General features: G+C 42.0%; 2 protein-coding genes across 18 annotated transcripts in view; one reads left to right on the plus strand and one right to left on the minus strand.

Moving 5' to 3' along the window:
- Positions 1 to 16,338, plus strand: part of BLOC1S1 (biogenesis of lysosomal organelles complex 1 subunit 1) — a 1,086,347-nt gene that overhangs the window by 178,887 nt on the left and 891,122 nt on the right. Inside the window, exon 1 of one of the 17 annotated variants that reach the window (XM_050749017.1) lies at positions 5,793 to 5,796. The exons of the other annotated variants lie outside the window; for them this stretch is intronic. The gene's annotated coding sequence lies outside the window, so the exon portion shown is untranslated. Of the gene's footprint in view, positions 1 to 5,792; positions 5,797 to 16,338 lie in introns of those variants that run through there. 17 annotated transcript variants of the gene reach the window in all.
- PPP1R1A (protein phosphatase 1 regulatory inhibitor subunit 1A) overlaps positions 1 to 16,338 on the minus strand; it is a 200,799-nt gene that overhangs the window by 142,973 nt on the left and 41,488 nt on the right. The window lies entirely within an intron of this gene.

Raw genomic sequence — 16,338 nt, forward strand, 5'->3', positions numbered from 1 at the left:
TATCTCCCTTAGTTCTGCTCTGATCTTAGTTATTTCTCATTTTCTGCTAGCTTTTGAATTTGTTTGCTCTTGCTTCTCTAGTTCTTTTAATTGTGATGGTAGGGTGTCAATTTTAGATTTCCCCTGCTTTCTCCTGTGAGCATTTAGTGCTATAAATTTCCCTGTAAACACTGCTTTAGCTGTGTCTCAGAGATTCTGGTATGTTGTGTCTTTGTTCTCATTGGTTTCAAAGAACTTATTGATTTCTGCCTTAATTTTGTTATTTACCCAGTAGTCATTCAAAAGCAGGTTGTTCAGTTTCCACGTAGTTGTGCATTTTGAGTGAGTTTCTTAATCCTGAGTTCTAATTTGATTGCACTGTGGTCTGAGAGATTGTTATGATTTTCTGTATTTGCTGAGGAGTGTTTTACTTCCAATTATGTGGTCAGTTTTAGAATAAGTGCAATGTGGTGCTGAGAAGAATGTATATTCTGTTGATTTGGGGTGGAGAGTTCTATAGATGTCTATAGATCTGGTTGGTCCAGAGCTGAGTTCAGGTCCTGAATATCCTTGTTAATTTTCTGTCTTGTTGATCTGTCTAATATTGACAGTGGGGTGTTAAAGTCTCTCATTATTATTGTGTGGGAGTCTCAGTCTACTTGTAGATCTCTAAGAACTTGCTTTACGAATCTGGGTGCTCCTGTATTGGGTGCATATATATTTAGGATAGTTAGCTCTTCTTGTTGCATTGATCCTTTTACCATTATGTATGCCCTTCTTTGTCTTTTTTGATTTTTCTTGACTTAAAATCTGTTTTATCAGAGACTAGTATTGCAACCCGTGCTTTCTTTTTCTTTCCATTTGCTTGGTAAATATTTCTCCATCCCTTTATTTTGAGCCTATGTGTGTCTTTGCACTTGAGATGTGTCTCCTGAATACAGCACACAGATGGGTGTTGACTCTTTATCCAATTTGCTAGTCTGTTTCTTTTAATTGGGGGCATTTAGCCCATTTACATTTAAGGTTAATATTGTTATGTGTGAATTTGACCCTGTCATTGTGATGTTAGCTGGTTATTTTGCCCGTTAGTTGATGCATTTTTTTCATAGTGTTGATGGTCTTTACAATTTGGTATGTTTTTGCAGTTGCTGGTACCAGTTTTTCCTTTCCATGTTTAGTGCTTCCTTCAGCAGCTATTATAAGGCAGGCCTGGTGGTGACAAAATCTCTCAGCATTTGCTTGTCTGTAAAAGATTTTATTTCTCCTTCACTTATGAAGCTTAGTTTGGCTTGATATGAAATTCTGGGTTGAAAATTCTTTTCTTTAAGAATGTTGAATACTGGCCCCCACTCTCTTCTGGCTTATACGGCTTCTGCAGAGAGACCCACTGTTTGTCTGATGGGCTTCCCTTTGTGAGTAACTCGATCTTTCTCTCTGACTGCCCTTAACATTTTTTCCTTCATTTCAACCCCGGTGAATCTGATGATTATGGGTCTTGGGGTTGCTCTTCTCGAGGAGTATCTTTGTGGTGTTCTGTGTATTTCCTGGTTTTGAATATTGGCCTGTCTTGCTAGGTTGGGGAAGTTTTCCTGGATAATATCCTGAAGAGTGTTTTCCAACTTGGTTCCATTCTCCCCATCACTTTCAGGTACACCAATCAAACGTAGGTTTGGTCTTTTCACATAGTCCCATATTTCCATATTTCTTGGAGGCTTTGTTTGTTCCTTTTAATTCTTTTTTCTCTAATCTTGTTTTTATACTTTATTTCATTAAATTGATATTCAATCTCTGATATCCTTTCTTCTGCTTGATCAATTTGGTTATTGATACTTGTGTATGCTTCACAAAGTTCTTGGGCTGTGTTTTTCAGCTCCATCAGGTCATTTATGTTCTTCTCTGAACTGGTTATTCTAGTTAGCAATTCCTACAACCTTTTTTCAAGGTTCTTAGCTTCCTTGCATTGGATTAGAACATGCTCCTTTAGCTTGGAGGAGTTTGTTATTACCCACCTTCTGAAGCCTACTTCTGTCAATTCATCATATTCATTCTCTGTCTAGTCTTGTTACCTTGCTGGTGCGGAGTTGTGATCTTTTGCAGGAGAAGAGGCCTTCTGGATTTTGGAATTTTCAGCCTTTTTGTGTTGTTTTTTTCTCATCTTCGTGGATTTATCTACTTTTGGTCTTTGATGCTGGTGACCTTTGGGTGGGGTTTCTGTGTGAACATCCTTTTTGTTGATGTTGACATTATTCCTTTCTGTTTGTTAGTTTTCCTTCTAACAGTCAGGCCCCTCTGCTGCGGGTCTGCTAGAGTTTGCTGGAGGTCCATTCCAGACCCTGTTTGCCTGTTTATCACCAGCAGAGGCTGCAGAACAACAAAGATTGCTCCCGTATGAGTTGTCTGTCAACCCCTGTTGGGCGGTGTCTCCCAATCAGGAGGCACGGAGGTCAGGGATCCACTTGAGGAGGCAGTCTGTCCCTTAGCAGAGCTCAAGCACTGTGCTGGGAGATCTGCTGCTCTCTTCAGAGCTGGCAGGCAGGAGCATTTAAGTCTGCTGAAGCTGTGCCTACAGCTGCCCCTTCCCCAAGGTACTCTGTCCTAGGGAGATGGGAGTTTTATCTATAAGCCCCTGACTGGGGCTGCTGCCTTTCTTTCAGAGATGCCCTGACCAGAGAGGAGGAATCTAGAGAGGCAGTCTGGCTACAGTGACTTTGCAGAGCTGTAGTGGGCTTCACCCAGTTTGAACTTCTATTTTTAAATTTTTATTATTCATTTTTTATTATTATACCTTAAGTTCTGGGATACATGTGCAGAACATGCTGATTTGTTACATAGGTATACATGTGCCATGGTGGTTTTCTGCACCCATCAACCTGTCATCTAGGTTTTAAGCCCTGCATGCATTAGGTATTTGTCCTAATGCTATCCCTCCCCTTTCTCCCCACCCACTGACAGGCCCCAGGGTGTGATATTCCCCTCCCTGTGCCCATATGTTCTCATTGCTCAACTCCCACTTATAGGTGAGAACATGCAGTGTTTGGTTTTCTGCTCCTGTATTAGTCTGCTGAGAATAATGGTTTCCAGCTTCATCCATGCCCCTGCAAAGGATGTGAACTCATTCTTTTTTATGGTTGCATAGTATTCCATGGTGTATATGTACCACGTTTTCTTTATTCAGTCTATCATTGATGGGCATTTGGGTTGCTTCCAGGTCTTTGCTACTGTAAATAGTGCTGCAATAAACATACGTGTCCATGTGTCTTCATAGTAGAATGATTTATAATCCTTTGCGTATATTCCCATAATGGGATTAGTGGGTCAAATGGTATTTCTGGTTCTAGATCCTTGAGGAATCACCACACTGTCTTCCACAATGGTTGAACTAATTTACACTCCCACCATAAGTGTAAAAACATTCCTATTTCTCCACATCCTCACCAGCATCTGTTGTTTCCTGACTTTTTAATAATTGACATTCTAACTGGCATGAGATGATATCTCATTGTGGTTTTGATTTTCTTTTCTCTAATGATCATTGATGATGAGTTTTTTTCATGTGTTTGTTGGCTGCATAAATGTCTTCTTGAGAAATGCCTGTTCATATCCTTTGCCCACTTTTTGATGGGGTTGTTTTTTTCTTGTAAATTTGTTTAAGCTCTTTGTAGATTCTGGATATTAAATCTTTGTCAGATGGATAGATTGCAAAATTTTTCTCCCATTCTGTACGTTGTCTGTTCACTGTGATGATAGTTCCTTTTGCTGTGCAGAAGCTCTTTAGTCCAATAAATAATGATAAAGGGATATCACCACTGGTCCCACAGAAATACAAACTACCATCAGCGAATACTATAAACACCTCTATGCAAATAAACTAGAGAATCTAGAAGAAATGGATAAATACCAGAACATAAACACCCTCCCAAGACTAAACCAAGAAGAAGTTGAATCCCTAAATAGACCAATAACAAGTTCTGAAATTGAAGGAGTAATTAATAGCCTACTGGCTGAGTGTGGTGGCTCATGCCTATAATCCCAGCACTTTGGGAGGTTGAGGTGGGAGGATTATGAGGTCCGGAGTTTATGACCAGCCTGACCAACATGGTGAAGCCCCGTTTCTACTAAAAATACAACAATTATCTGGACGTGGTGGCATGCACCTGTAATCTCAGCTACTCAGGAGGCTGAGACAGGAGAATCGCTTGAATCCGGGAAGTGGAGATTGCAGTGAGCCAAGACTGCAACACTGCACTTCAGCCTGGATGACAGAGTGAGCCTCCGTCTCAAAAAAAAAAAAGAAAAAAAAAAGAAAAAAATAGCTTACCAATAGCTTACCAACCAAAGAACAAAACAAAACAAAACAAAACAAAACAAAAGAAAATAAAACAAACAAACCTGTAAGCAGATGGATTCACAGCCGAATTCTACAAAGGTACAAAGAGGAGCTGGTACCATTCCTCCTGAAACTATTCCAAACAATAGAAAAAGGGGGACTCCTCTCTCACTCATTTTATGAGGCCAGCATCATCCTGATACCAAAACCTGGCAAAGACACAACTCCTGCCTTTAAAAACCCTTACCTGTATGCCATCAGGAAGTTTGGGTCTTAAGCAGCATGAGCTGTTCCAATTCTCCTTGCTTGGTGTCTTGCAAATAAATGGCTCTCTTTCTACTGCTGCAATAACCTTTTTGTGGATGTCTGGACTTACTGCACTGGGCAAATGGAACCTAGTTTGGTTCTATAACAATATCTAGTAGGTAGCAAAGACTCGGATTTTGGAGGCTGAAAGTCGGGCGACTTTTGTTATGCAGGGGCAACACATTTGGATAAAAGAAACTGTAACAGTTGGAAAACTTAACTGTCTGCCACCTGGTGTGGTGTCAGTGAAAAAGATGGCAAAAAGGCAGAGTATTGGGGTTGGTTGGTTGCTTCTTGCTGCTTTCATCCAAGTTCTAGAAAAGAGATAAATTCAGGCTAGAGCTCACCAGTCTGTTGACAGAGATACAGACTGTTGGAGGTATAGCTCTCTTGCAGGTGCTCTGTGCCTGAGTCTTCTAATTTAAATTGACTGAAAGTCTGGAATTGGAGCCTTGCAGTTTGGTAAAGAAAATCACTAGCGTACTTCAAAGGGAAGCCGTTATATGCTGTGGCTGTGAAAAGACAGCCTAAGCAGGAGATAAAACTGTGGTCCTAAGCCTTTCTCAGCACCTTTTATTAAGAGTTTTCTGCTAGACAATGGGAGCCCAGTGCAACAGCAAAGATCAGATTAAGGATCTTGCTATTATGCTAAAACAAGGTTTTTTTTCTTTCTGAGGGCTTCTAGACTGCTGCCATTAACTTTATGGCTTAAGGGGCATGGGTAGAGGAGAGAAGCCGGAAAGCACAGACCAGAGTCTTCAGATTTAAAAATGACGTGCAGATGCATTTGGTTGTGGAATATTTGCATGTGGGATGTCTGGAACTAACCACAGGCAAACAGATCATAACTCTACTAAGGTTTTGAAGGAATTATACTGACAGAGGAATCACAAGCCTGGCTGTAAAAGCCCGTGACTGTTCGACCCCTAAAGCCCAGGCCTCCAAACCGGAGAGTGGGAAGGTGTGCAGCTCCCAAGTAGGTGATAATTTCCAACATTGTATTAGTCAGTTCTCACACTACTATAAAGAAATATCTGAGACTGGGCAATTTTTAAAGAAAAGAAGTTTAATTGGCTCATGCTTCTGTAAGCTGTGCAGGAAGCATGATGTTGGCATTGTCTTGGCTTCTGGGGAGGCCTCAGGAAACGTACAATCTGCACGTGGTTGGAGCAGAAGGCGAGGGGAGGTGCCACACACTTTTAAATGAGCAGACCTTATGAGAACTCTATCACGAGAACAGCACTGGGGGTGGGTGCTGAACCATTAGAAACTGCCCTCATAATCCAAATCACCCCCCACCAGGCTCCATCTCCAGCACTGGGGATTACATTTCAACATGAAATTTGGGTGAGGATACAGATTCAAACCATACAAAATATTTATTTCAATTCGTTCATGGAAGATAATGGACAAGGAAGAACAGACTAGACAGGACAGTGGACAAGGAAATTACTCTCCAAGACCAGAATCCAGGATGCCAGATGGTCAAAATAAGCACTCTACTACCAAAGAACAATGGAATTTATTAACTAAAATGGACTAGTGACTGCTGTGTATTTTCTCTGCTCCCCATTACCAAATCAAAGATTTAATTGCAGTTAATCTGCTTCTCACTCCTCCATTGCATCTTCGGTGTTTTGGGGGCAGATGAGGTCACCAGATCACAAAGATCCATATCTAGATTTGATGAGAGTTTATCTCCCAGAGGTCCTGGACTTTGATCTGGAAGAGGTGTGCCTGGTTGGGGCTTTGCTGTTGTGTCTTTTGAGGAGGGTATAAACATGTCCTTTAAGGAGAGGAAGGTTGTGCACAGATGGTTGGGTGCCCAAAGGGATCGACTGTGTTAGAGACTGCAATAAGAGTTCCAAATATTCACTCTTCCTTTCTTCCTTAGTAAGAATCCTCAAATGTTAGATGGAAACTTGGCTGCTGGACCTAAAGATTATTTTTCAGCTGCCATTGCTAGTCCTATGGACACAAGATTAAGTTCTGGCCAAGAGTGTACAAATGACTGTGCCTGGTGCATCTGCTGAGAGGTGTCATTAGAGGGAAGAATTGGAGAGTCCTTCTTTAAAACAAAGCAAAAAACTCTTTCCTGCTGACCAGAATGAGTTTGCTAGAAGTGGAAGGGATATTGTCAACCAGGAGGTAATGTGGAGTCCACATGATGAAGATGGTTGTATAACAAGATAGAAGAAAACTGGATTGTTGATAATGGAGCTCCCCAGAACAGTTGTAGGCTGCCTGTGCTTATGTGAAAGAAAAATGTATTTTTGGATCAAATTCACATTTTACCTTAGATTTATATAATTAAGTAAAAAAAAAGTGCAGTTTTTTGTTTTATTTTGTTTTGTTTTAAGATGGAGCCTCACACTATCGCCCAGGCTGGAGTGCAGTGGCGTGATTTTGGCTCACTGCAATGTCCGCCTCCCGAGCTCAAGTGATTCTCCTGTCTCCGCCTCATGAGTAGCTGGGATTACAGGTGTGTGCCACCACACCAGGATAATTTTTGTATTTTTAGTAGAGATGGAGTTTTATCATGTTGGCCAGGCTGGTCTCGAACTTCTGTCCTCAAGCAATCCACCAGCCTTGGCCTCCCAAAGTGCTGAGATAATAGGCATGAGCCACCACACCCAGCCCAGTGCAGCATTTTTAATGATCAAAAAAACAAACAACAAAAAACAACCAAACCTAAGGAAACCCCATGGAAGTGGAGGCAATATGGTGAAGATATAGATTTGAATAATGTTTTGTATTCAATTTGACTCTAAAGAGACATAACAAACAAGTTGTATTTTCTTTTCTCTCAGAGACCCCTTCACTGAGTAAAGGCACCTGATGTATTGCTTGGGATTTGGGGGTGGAGCTCCTTTGCAACTTGATGGCAATTTTGAAGCAGGCCTGTGTCCCTGAGGTTGGCTTGACCCTTCCCTGTGAGGTACACTCCTTGAACAGTTTCTCTAGCGATATTTTTCATAAGCAAATTTTTCTTTTCTTCAATATCAGGCATAAATTAAATTTATAAGGGGGCAAAATAGCTTGGTTCAATGTTAAGAAGACTACATATAAATAATGCTATCTAAATGCCACATAAAGGTAAAGTGTTTTAAACAAGTTGCAGTTATTAGCCCAGTTATGATATCATGCAACAGTAGAGTATGTGATACTTACTTCAATAATAAATGTGTCTATATTCTATGTATATTAGAAATACTCTTTGTATAATACATTAGTCAAATGGAATTATTATACCACAGTGAAAAGTTTAATGCTAAAAAGTATATTTGAAGCATTTAAAGGTCATAAACATTTCAAAACATATGAAATAAAGAAACCATAATATCCTTTGCTTCTAATAAAATCTTACTCTGAAGTGTGGTACTTAAAGAAGTTGAGAGTTGAGTTCCGGCCGGGCGCGGTGGCTCAAGCCTGTAATCCCAGCACTTTGGGAGGCCGAGACGGGCGGATCATGAGGTCAGGAGATCGAGACCATCCTGGCTAACACGGTGAAACCCCGTCTCTACTAAAAACTACAAAAAACTAGCCGGGCGAGGTGGCGGTGCGCCTGTAGTCCCAGCTACTCGGGAGGCTGAGGCAGGAGAATGGCGTGAACCCGGGAGGCAGAGCTTGCAGTGAGCTGAGATCCGGCCACTGCACTCCAGCCCGGGCAACAGAGCGAGACTCCGTCTCAAAAAGAGAGTTGAGTTCCTCTGATACAATCTCTGATGGATACACGGTCCAGAGCTCTGTTCACATAGCCCTCTCCCTAATCCTGGCCTGGGCTGCTCAGGGGTCTCAGGGAAATGCCCAGGGTCTGTGGGGGTAAAATTAGGTAAGAACCTCTCTAGTTCTATGCTCTCATTTAACATAGGAGGGGAAGTCATGCTTTTTGGGTCATATCATTGAAACTGCCTTTGCAAAATTATGTGAGTGAGAAAATTGTGGCAGTGAGAGAGATCTGATCTAGCCAAGCACCCTTGTGCCTTTAGCCTCCAAGCTGCCTTTAATTATTTCTGGTGTAGCATTGAGAGACGTTTACTTTATAGTTTAATTGATAATAGGCCTTCCCCAAAACTCGATCATCTTTGTAAAGCTAATGAAAGCCCATCAGGGTAGGAGGAGGAGAGAAGCCTGAATTCTGCTGAGGTGTAGATATAAACAAGCGCCAGCCTTTATTCTGGAGGTCACAATATATGCAACTTCCCTGATTACTCCTGGAAATAACATCACTATTCTAGAATCTCCTTTTGTGATATCTTTTCAGGTTTTTTGTGTGTCTGACACCTGACTCCATCTGGACCCTCCGACTACTCCTGTGGCCCTACCCAGAAGCAGCTCAGTGAAAGACACAGCTTCAACTCCCTATAATTTCATCTCCTACCCAACCAATCAGTAGCAACCACCTATTGCCTAGCTACTCCCACCCCTTCCCCCAAACCACCTTTGAAAAACCCTTAACCTCTGAGCCTTCGATGAGGTTGATTTGAGTAATAACTCCATCTCCGGTGTGGCATGGCCAGCCTCGTGTCAACTAAACTCTTTCTTTGTTGCAACACTGTGAATTGTCTTTGTTTGTGCAGTGGGCAGGAAGAACCCATTGGGTGGTTACCTCATGCGCACTCAGAATCCTCACTGTGATTGGTCTGTGTCAGGAGCTCTGTCGTGTTATGGCCCAGGGTAGGACTTCTGTCAGGAAGTGCCTTCTGTATTACTCTCTGATTTGTTTGCCGGGTTTACTAGAGAGAGCCTGCAGGTGGGAGAGGACAGAGAAGGGAGACGAGAGGTGATGAAGGGGAAGGGAAGTGTCAGGTTTACTCCTTATTTAGAGTAATCTGATAAGAGTTTCTTTCTTCCTTCTTTCCTTTCTAACTTCCATCAAACTATACTTTTCAAAAAGTTAAAAAAAGACTCACAATATAATATGAGACTATGTAAGAGACTTAAGTCATTAAGGAGGAAACCAGCAAGATAGGAGGGATTGATATACTTGTTAAATTAAAGAAAAATGCTGGAATAAGGTTGCAAAATTAGATACAAAATTGGTTAATGTCCTACAAGACTCAACCTTTGGAGTAATTTTTTCTGCTGGACAGAAAATCATGTGTGACTTACCAGTCTCCTCCAAATTAACATCTAACTTCACAGAATAATAAATAGTAAGCCAAACAATACCATATTCCCTAGAATCAGATGACCGTTGAGGAGCTTGTTAGACAATGTCCTAGTGTTACCAGTGGCAAATTTATATGAGTCTGCAGCAAACTCAGTTCTTGCCTCCCTGGAGGAAAGAATTTGGCCAAGGAGAAGTAGTTTCAAGGCAAAAGGAGAAACTGAGGCAAGTTTTAGCACAGGAGTGAGAGTTTATAAAACATTTTAGAGTAGGAATGAAATGAAGTAAAGTACGCTTGGAAGAGGGCCACGCAGGCAACTTGTGAGATCCAAGTGCCCCGTCCAGCCCTTGACTTGGGGTTTTATACATTGGCATGGTTCTGGGGTTTGCGTTTTTTCTCCCTTGATTCTTCCCTTGGTGCAGGCTGTTCGCATGCATGGTGGCCTGCCAGCACTTGGGAGAGGCCACATGTCCAGCGTGTCTACTGCAGTTATGCACATACTCACTTGAAGCATTTTTTCCTTAACGAGCATTCCTCGAGGAAGGTCAGATACCTGTTAAACTCTGCCATTTTGCCTCTCAGTGAACATGCTTGAGCCCACAGCTGCTGATCGCCAGCTTCAGGTGTTTTCTATCTGTTGGGAGGCTGTCTTTTCCTGGTGCCAGCTGCGACCAACAATTATTTTAGAGAGACAGTTTAACAACTACCTGACCATCATCTGATGGTCGCCTGACATTTCTTGGTGGGGGGCTCTCCACTCTGCTCATTTCTGTCTCGCTACCTACTCTAACAGTAGTACGACTTTGAAAGGGTGCACAGTAGTCTTCCTGTCTTATTTCCAAGTTTTAAATAGTTTTTCTTAACTTTTCTTTTTAATTTAAAATTTCTTCTTCTTCTCCTCCTCCTCTCCCCCTCCTTCTCCTCCTCCTCCTCTTCTTTTCTTTTTCTTCTCCTCCCTCCTTCTCCTCCTCCTCTTCTTCTTTCTTTTACTCTTCCTCTTCTTCTTCTTCTATCCTCCCCTTCCTCTCCCTCCTCCTCCCCCTCCTACTCCCCCTCCTCTTCCCCCTTCTCCTCCCCCTCCTCCTCCTCCCCCTCCTTCTTCTTTTTGTTCTTCTCCTTCTCTTCCTCCTCCTCCGCCTCCTTCATCTTATAATGCTTTCTGAAACTGACAGAGCCCTGTTCTGTGCTCTGAGATACAATGGTGAGAAAGCATCTCCAGAGCTCTAACAGCTCTTGCTCTATCCAGCTGTCTTCAGTGGGATGACAGCTCTACCTCCCAACCCAATCTGGTGTGAGAGGTGAGGACAGTCAGACCTGCCTGATTCTGGAGTCCTGCCTCAGAATTTAGTCTAGTCCATTCATCTGATAGGGATCCTCTGACAGCCTGGTAAGGCTAGTCTCTGCTGTTAGTTGACAGACTGCCCTGTGGAAGGGGGAGCAGGCATGTCATTTATTGCTCATAAAACAGCCACAACAGTAAGTGGAGTTCTTGAGGTTCACATAAATTTCTCTAGGTCTTTACCATGTTTTTGCCTCTACATTTGTAAGGCATTTCACAACGCACATATCCAATATTCTTCTCGTCATTCACTCTTCCTCTGCCCTTTACTGTTTCCACCTCCCTCCTCGGAGTCAGTCCTTGTTCTTTTAAAAAATAATAGCTGTGATTCCATTTTGTTTGAACATAATTACATGACAGAGAGCTTTCAAAATGATTCTTGTGACAGACAGAAAAAGTGGTGACAGTGGCTCATTATTTTCTGTTTCCAGCCAGTAATTTTGTTAATTACACTATGCTTTATTACTTTCTGAATAAACAACTGAAGAGCATGAACCAAACATGATGTTACAATTGCGTGAGTTTGCTTATTGCCTTTACAGTTTATAAATATTTCTATGGCCAACTTTGCTGTAGCTGTGTGAAACCCTGAAATCTCTCTGAAATCAAATGAAGGAGCACCCCAGTATAATGCATATTTTGAAATAAGAACTTTTAGGAATCAATGGGCCCTAGAAGAGACTTTTCTCCTGTCTCCATAAAGATCAGATGGATCCATCAAGAACAACTGCTTTTCCTTTCCTTTGCTGTTATCTCATTATGTATTAATATTTCAGGAAAGGAAAGAATGTAACCAGACCTGGCCCAACTATTTTACAAAATAATTCCTGTCTCTCAGTTCATTCGACTTCCAAAGAGAATCATTTGAAAGTCCATCTCTGTTCCCCCTTTCATTCATTCTCCCAAGTACCCTTTCTTTTTCCTTTGGCAATCCTTTACTGTGTCTCCACAGTTACTCTATTCCCTATCTTCCCCCTCCCCTCTGAAAGAAAATTATATAAGTGTTTGGGGTCCATTGGGAAATTGGGTAATCACTCTGTAATTCCTCCCATGCACACAGTTAAATAAATTTGTATGCCTTTTCTCTTAACAGTCTGCTTTATTGTGAGGCAATAATGGTTCGCTGATTTTTTCATTGAAAAGAGTTTGCTGATTTTTTTTTCAGTGAACCTCTCTAGGGCAAGGGGGAAGCTTCCCTATGGCCCCTACAGTTTTGGCATAATTGGCAGAATCATCAAAGCCATTGTGCACTTCTGGAGACCACAGTGAAAGGAATCCAGGACTCAAAAAAGTTGGCAAAGAAATGGTAAGAATTTCTTACTGGTCAGCCTCCCAGTTTCTTTCTTTCCATGAACTCTGGTCGAGTGAATGGTAAAAGAAAAAAAAAATCGCTCTCTCCCTTTTCCTTTCCAAATGTAAGATTATTGAGAGAAAAGGTTTTATATGGGACTAGTTGGGTTTTAGCAACTCTGGTGTATTTAATTTGGGGTATGAGTATTTATATTGTTTTGTTACTGGAAAGGAGTCCCAATCCAGACCCCAAAAGAGGGTTCTTAGATCTTGTGCAAGAAAGAATCTGGGGCGAGTCCATAGCGTAAACTGAAAGCAAGTTTATTAAGAAAGTAAAGGAATAAAAGAATGGTTACTCTATATGCACAGCAGCCCATTTTTATGGTTATTTCTTGATTATATGCTAAAGAAGGTATGGATTATTCGTGAGTTTTCCAGGAAAGGGGTGGGCAATTCCTAGAACTGAGGGTTCCTCCCTTTTTCTTTTTTTCTTTTTTTTTTTAGAATATTTAGGACAACTTCCTGACATTGCCATGACATTTGTAAACTGTCACAGTGCTGTTGGGAGTGTGTCTTAGCATGCTAATGCATTGTAATTAGTGTATAATGAGCGGTGAGGACCAGCAGAGGTCACTCTCATCACCATCTTGGTTTTGGTTGGCTTCTTTACTGCAACCTGTTTTATCAGCAAGGTCTTTATGACCTGTATGTTGTGCCAACCTCCCATCTCATTGTGTGACTAAGAATGCCTTAACCTTCTGGGAATGCAGCCCAGTAGGTCTCAGCCTTATTTTATCCAGTCGTATTCAAAATGGAGGCACTCTGGTTCAAACGCCTCTGACAGTTTGAACGCTTTTTCTCTCACAAATAGCCTTTTTTTTTTGTTGTTTTTCCATTTTCCTTTGTCTTTCTGTGTTATTCTTTTATAAAGAGGGGTACCACAGGGTAGAACATGAGCCTACATCCCCTATAAATGTTCAAGCTGGCCCTGTAGACTGGTTAGTTTTTTGCTGATCTGACTGGATGAGCATCTGTAAAGACAAACTGCTTTTAGTCCCTGAAACAAAAACTGGATTTTTTTTGGGGGTGTTTATAACCTTGGGAGGTTGACTTTGTGACTAAGTGTGGGTACTCTCTTAGTCTCCACCATCAGGAGGGTATGAATTTTTGGGTTCATGTTAGGTGGCCAATCTGAAAAGACTAGGAGTCTGAGACATGTACGATTTTAAGCAGCACATTATTTGTACCAAATGTGCCAAGCTCTTAGGGGAGATTTGTCATAAAAGGTCCCATTTTTATGGGACTTTTGTTGTCTTTTGTTACTTTCAGCCTATTTCTGAGAGTGAATTTTGGGCATTATGGGGACTGCCTCTTCTATGCCCTCTCCAGAAACACATCTTGCTTATACAGTGACAACCTATTCTCAACCTGGGAAATTTCCACCTGGGCTTACTATGAAGAGGCTCATTGGATTAAATCATTATTGGAATAAATAATCCATTGAAAATTCTAATTATCCATGGCCAGCAGAAGGATCTTTTGAATTAGAAAGCTTAAATTTAAGGAAAATTTTTAAGAGCTCTCATTCTAAGCATTTGCCTTATTTGTATTTATGAGAAGATCAAATAGAAAGAAAGACATGTACTAGTATTGCAGCTAGCCTTAAGAACTCTCCTGACAAGATTAAAGAACAGAAATCTAATCTAGAACAAAAGTTAAAATCTGCCCCCAATTTAAATTTCCCTCCAACTTAAACTCTTTTTTTATCCTCAACTATGTGTCCCAGACCGCCCGAGAAGATTCTTTGGGTCATCTGGGCCGCTGGTCAAAATCCCCCTCCTCAAAATCCAGTCTTAACCCCACAGCAAACTTCTGTAATAAGCCCTAAAACAATTACACCCCTAATGCCTCCAGAAAATACTTTAGCTAACCAACTGCCTAATCTAACTTCTGTGTCTCTGCAACATTTACAGAAAACACTTAGACCTAATTTAAAGTCCAGATGCATACAGGTTGATTGTATAAGAGCTGACAAGCAAGAGAAACCTGTTAGATAAACCAGGCAGTGCTTGACTTCTTGTGCCATACGATGCTTCTTGCTTTCCAGGCTATGTAAGTAACTCCAATAGCTCCAGGCTTCCCTAGGCAGTGCCCCCTGAGAATATATCCAGGGCCTCCATGACAAAGAATTTATGTCCCCTATATGGCAGCAAATCTTCTGAATCACAAAACCCTTTTGCTCGCACTTTCAGAAGATCCTTCCTACCAAATTTATAGAAGAATCAGAGAGGCTAGAAGCCATTTACAATCCCACTCACAGGGACCTTGACTGGCTACTAAGGGGTGTACTTCCCACCCATTCTACCCATGATTATTCTGTAGTCCAGAGACAGGCCAGAAGGCCTCCAGGGGAAAACCCTAAACATGGGAAATGGGAGGCCAGCTCCTCTCCCTGGCACCCTAATGGTTGACCAGGAAATGGTTCAGCTAGAGGCTAATATTCAGGGTCTGATGAGGTGATATTAGAGGCTTTCACTCCTAAGGTTAATTAGTCTAAGTTCCAACTATGTAACCAGAAGGAGGGAGAACACCCTAGGGCTTTTATTGAGGGGTTTATGCAAACTTTTCAGAGGCATACTGGATTAAAACCTGATGCACCAGAACACAGAAATCTTTAAATTTCTGCCCTTGTTGAAAATCTACTTCCATAACCACACACACACACACACACACACACACACACACACACACACACACACATCTAGAACAATATAGTTGGTTGGGCTACTCAGCCTCTGTATTAGTCTGTTCTCATACTGCTATAAAGAACTACCTGAGACTGGGTAATTTATGAAGAAAAGAGATTTAATTGATGCACAGTTGCACAGGCTTAGTAGGAAGCATGACTGGGAGACTTTAAGAAACCTACAATCATGGCAGAAGGTGAAGGGGAGGCAAGCACTTTCTTCACATTGTGGCAGGAGAGAGAGAGAGCAAAGGAGGGGGTGCCATACACTTATAAACCATCAGATCTCATGAGAATTCACTCACTATTATGAGAACAACCAGGAGGAAATCCACTCCATGATCCAATCACCTCCCACCAGGTCCCTTCCCCAACATTGGGAATTACAATTCAACATGACGTTTGGGTGGAGACATAGAGCCAAACCGTATCATTCCAATCCAGAGCCCTCTCAAATCTCATGTCCTTCTCACATTTCAAAACATAATCATGCTTTACCAACATTCCCCCAAAGTCTTAACTCATTCTAGCATTAATTCAAAAGTCCAAGTCCAAAGTTTCATCTGAGACAAGGCAAGTCCCTTCCACCTATGGGCTTGTAAAATCTAAAACAAATTAGTTACTTCCAAGATACAATGCAGGGACAGGCATTGGGTAAATGCTGTCATTCCAAAAGGGAAAAATTGGCCAAATTAAAGGGGCTACGGGCCCCATGCAAGTCCAAAACTCAGCAGGGCAGTGTTAAATCTTAAGGCTCCAAAATAATCTCCTTTGACTCCATGTCTCACATTCAGGGCCCACTGATGCAAAGCATGGGTTCCCAAGGCTTTGGGCAGTTACACCCCTGTAGTTTTGCAGGGCACAGCCCCTTTGGCTGCTTTCACAGGCTGGCATTGAGTGCCTGCAGTTTTTCCAGGTACATGGTGCAAGTTGTTGGTAGATCTACCATTCTGGGTTCTGGAGGATGGTAGCCCTCTTGTCACAGTTCCACTAGGCAGTGCCCCAGTGGGGAATCTGTGTGGGGTCTCCAACCCCACATTTCCCCTCCACTAGCAGAGATTCTCCATGAGGGGTCTGCCCCTGCAGTAGACTTCTACTTGGACATCCAGGCATTTCCATACATCCTCTGAAATCTGGGTGGGGATTCCCAAACCTCAGCTCCTGCCTTCTGTGTACCCACAGGCCCAACACCATATGGAAGCTGCCAAGGTTTGTGACTTGCACCCTCTGAAGCAATGGT

Source organism: Macaca thibetana, chromosome 11 (assembly GCF_024542745.1).
Source record: "Macaca thibetana thibetana isolate TM-01 chromosome 11, ASM2454274v1, whole genome shotgun sequence".
Classification (NCBI taxonomy): Eukaryota; Metazoa; Chordata; class Mammalia; order Primates; family Cercopithecidae; genus Macaca; species Macaca thibetana.